Below are 3664 nucleotides of genomic sequence, written 5' to 3' on the forward strand. Positions count from 1 at the left end.
AATTTTGCATATCTGTTATATAATAATGATGATTAATGGTTATTTGTGTAACCCTGAGTCCAGAGGATCCTCCCAAATTATTAAAAACAGGGACTTCACATGATTTCCTCTTTAAGCATTTTCACTATATTCCAATTCCTTAAAAATAAGTAATCCAGTTGATTGGGTTTCCTTTTGGTTTTGGGCAAAAATTCCATGGTTTAATACTGCATATTTCAACAATAATAAATACATATTTGAAAACTATCTGTTGATTAGAATATAAACATCCATAATTGTGCTAGATAACCAGTTTATTGAAAAATACTAAGAATGATATAGTAACATCACCCATTATCCAGTACTTACTATATGCCAAAGTCTTGCATGTTTCTTTTTTTTAATGTAATATTGTTTAATTTCAAAAACATTTCAGCATTTTAAACATACCAAAAAAAAAAAAAAAACCAGAAGATTGCAGATTGTGTTTAGTACAGAAGGTTCTTGAACTTTCACTGGTACAGTGGCTCTTGGCTTTGCTGACAATGAAGAGTTCTATGGTTTGTTTAAAAAAAAAAAAGTTTAAAACTACCGCACTTCAACTAAAAAGGATCCAAAACACTTCTCATGCTAGCTGACCCCATCCCCCCTTTTCCACAGCTAAGAATGGCAGCGGGATGCTATGTCGCTATATACAAACAACAAGACAACCCGAAGCTGAATGGATGCCCACCGCAGTGTCCACAGGTCCTGCCCTGCAGTGCATACCCTGAGCTACGGCCCCTTCAGCAGGCATCACCCCCACAGCCTCCACACTAAGCAAGGAGCATCAAGAGTGTGTCTCGGTTGCTTTGTTCTTTTTACAAACTATAGATATGTACAGTTGAGAACTCGGGATTTTTAGTCAATGACCGTAGAATTAATACACCACCTTACAAATTAAAACAAAAATGCTAGAAACGTCTTTAAATGCCTTGTCACACCAACTGCAAAGTGCCCATGGTGAGGGGAACACAAGAGCCTTTTCATTTTAAAAATGTTTAGAAATATGTACAGCTTTGATACAGTTTCCAGGTGCTCCGGACACCCATGGCCACTTCCTGTAAACCACTGACAACTGCTGGGGCGCTTTTAGAGACTACCATATGATCATGATCCAGTTGGGTAATTAAACCTAATGAGGGCAACAGACACATCTCGGGTGAGAGGTGTGTCAGTCACGGCACTCCCTACCCTAAGGTATTCACAAGGAGACAGATCAACAGTTGTTTTCAATTCATCCTCCTCCTCCCCTCCTCTTCCTCCTCATCCTCTCTGTCTTCCTCTTCCACCTTTTCCCCGGCAACTTTAGCAGGACCCTTGGTGCCATCAAACTTCCCTCTAGACTTATAGTCTGTGACACCCTTCTCATACTTCTTCAGCTTTGCTGCCTTCTTGATGTATGGCTGCTTCTCGCTTAAGTTATTCCCCATCTCGCCCAGCTTCTTTGCCACATCTCTGGTAGAGATGCCAGGGTGTGTAGACTTGATCTTGGGGTGGAATTCAGAGCAGAATAGGAGAAATCCAGACAGCAGTCTCTTGGGGGCCTTAGGGTCCTTCTTCTTCTTGCCTCCCCTAGCTGGTCTGTAATCCTTCATTTCCTGATCATAGTGCACTTTACATGCCTTTGCCATTTCATCGAATTTAGACTTCTCTTTCCTGGACATGGTCTTCCACCTCTAGGAGCATTTCTTGGAAAATTCAGCAAGATTGACAGGGACCTCTGTGCCGGGGTCCAGCCCCAGTGGATCCAGGGTAATTCAAAGTGGGGACGGAGTCAGTGTCCTAGGAATTAATTGCTTAGTTAAAGATATAGAGGGAGATTAGAAAGGAATAGTGTAGTAGGAAAATTAGTGGAGAAAAAGAGGCTGAATAACTTGGTTTACGTGGGATACCCATAACGTTTCGAGACAAGAAGCTTGCACCACCTACGTAGGCCACCGGCGCCCACATGAATATCAGAGGGTGCCCCTCCTTGGGCTCCCTCTCACGTGGATCTTAAAAAGCCAGGGCAAAATTAGCAGGCTTGGTGAGCACCCACGCTCCAGATGGGAATTCAGCCAGAAAAACAGAATAAGAAAGAATGACACGGGGTAATCAGTCTTTCCAGAAACTGATCCGTTTTCTTTATTTTCAGGTTCGCTTATATACCTTTTTTTACACATAGAGACAAATGGAAATTTTAAAGTCATATGGGGGTCAGCAGTCCTGACCTTTATCAAAATCAGGTGCTTCATATAAATGTATACAAAAAGGTCTTTAGGGGTTTTACATCATCTTCAGGCCAGGGGGCCTATTAACATTTTATGATCCTTTCTTTCTGATAATGGTCAGTCAACCAAAAAACTTATTTTCCAAGGGTGATTTTTCTTAAACCAGGCACCACCCTCCGAAGGTACCAGATAAAGTTGCATTCCAATACGGTGAGGGTGTAGTGGGTTACAATTAAGAAAGGAATTTACTTAGCCTAAGGTTTAACATGATTAATCTTAAAGGTTAATACTTATTTCTCCTATATGCTAGTTATATATTTATTAACATGTATAAGGGCAGGGGATTTAGCAGCAAACATTGGCTCAATAAATGAAAAACCCTTCACCAACATGATTTTTATCTTTAGAAAAACCCAATGCTAACTAAGACTTTCAAAATACTCCAAACTCTGTGCTGTTTATGGTTGAAAGGTTGTAAACAATCATGTACATAGTAGCAAGAGTGTGGATAATCCTGTCACACAAGCTAGTGTGCCAGCAGAGAGGTATGACCTGAGACACCATTGTCACTCCCAGGAATTTTTATTAACTGGAGCTATAGGTTAACCCCTTCTCCAAGAGAGGTGGGGGACAGCCCCCCATAAAATCAGAGGTGTAGGTGAGAGCATAAAGCAGTAAAGTAGGCAGACTCTGGTTTTGGGGGTAGATGCTCGGGAACAGGGGGTTTCCTGAGGCTCGATCCCGCCTTTGCGTATGCTGAAGCCTCCTTCCTCATGACCTTTGCCATGGGCGGAGTTCCTCACGCTGGCTCCTGGCACCTCTGGGTTTTTCTTCTTATGTTCCTCTCTGCACATCTACACAAAAAAGGAATCAGCACACATCTTGCCCTTTGGTTTCTTGGGATCACCTTTAGCCATCTTGACTGTATTGTTCACTAATCTGGGCAGCGCAGAGCAGGACGCTTGGCTCAGTGCTCCACAGCCTCGCACTAGCTGCCTCCAAGAGAGGCCAAAGTCTTGTGTGTTTCTTAATCTGATCTCAGCATCTAATCTTGGCATTAACTTGGACCACAAGAGATGTGTAGTATTAGACAATTTCACAGATCAAGAAAGTCAGAGAGGTTAAACAAATTGTTTAAGGTCACACAGGAAGTGAGTGGCAGAACAGACTTGAACCTACGGCTGTCTTACTGAGCCACTTTACTCCAAAGCTTGGGCTCTTAACCTCCATGGAACTCCAGACTGCCTTTTATAAATGGCTTCTCCTCAGTCTTTTTCTTAGGCCTTGTGGTCAAGCCCCATTCTCGGAATGATTCTGCATAGGAAAATGAATTGTGAAAAAATGAGTTGTTATGTGAAAGACCCTGATGCTGGGAAAGATTGAAGGCAGGAAGAGAAGGGGACGACAGAGGATGAGATGATTGGATGGCATCA

At 42.3% G+C, this 3664-nt stretch overlaps 1 pseudogene; it reads right to left on the minus strand.

The window, feature by feature from the left end:
* Positions 1–1128: 1128 nt before the first annotated feature.
* LOC138428097 (high mobility group protein B3 pseudogene) lies at positions 1129–3148 on the minus strand (annotated as a pseudogene).
* Positions 3149–3664: the final 516 nt, after the last annotated feature.

The sequence above is a fragment of the Ovis canadensis genome, chromosome 23 (genome assembly GCF_042477335.2).
Source record: "Ovis canadensis isolate MfBH-ARS-UI-01 breed Bighorn chromosome 23, ARS-UI_OviCan_v2, whole genome shotgun sequence".
Lineage (NCBI taxonomy): Eukaryota > Metazoa > Chordata > Mammalia > Artiodactyla > Bovidae > Ovis > Ovis canadensis.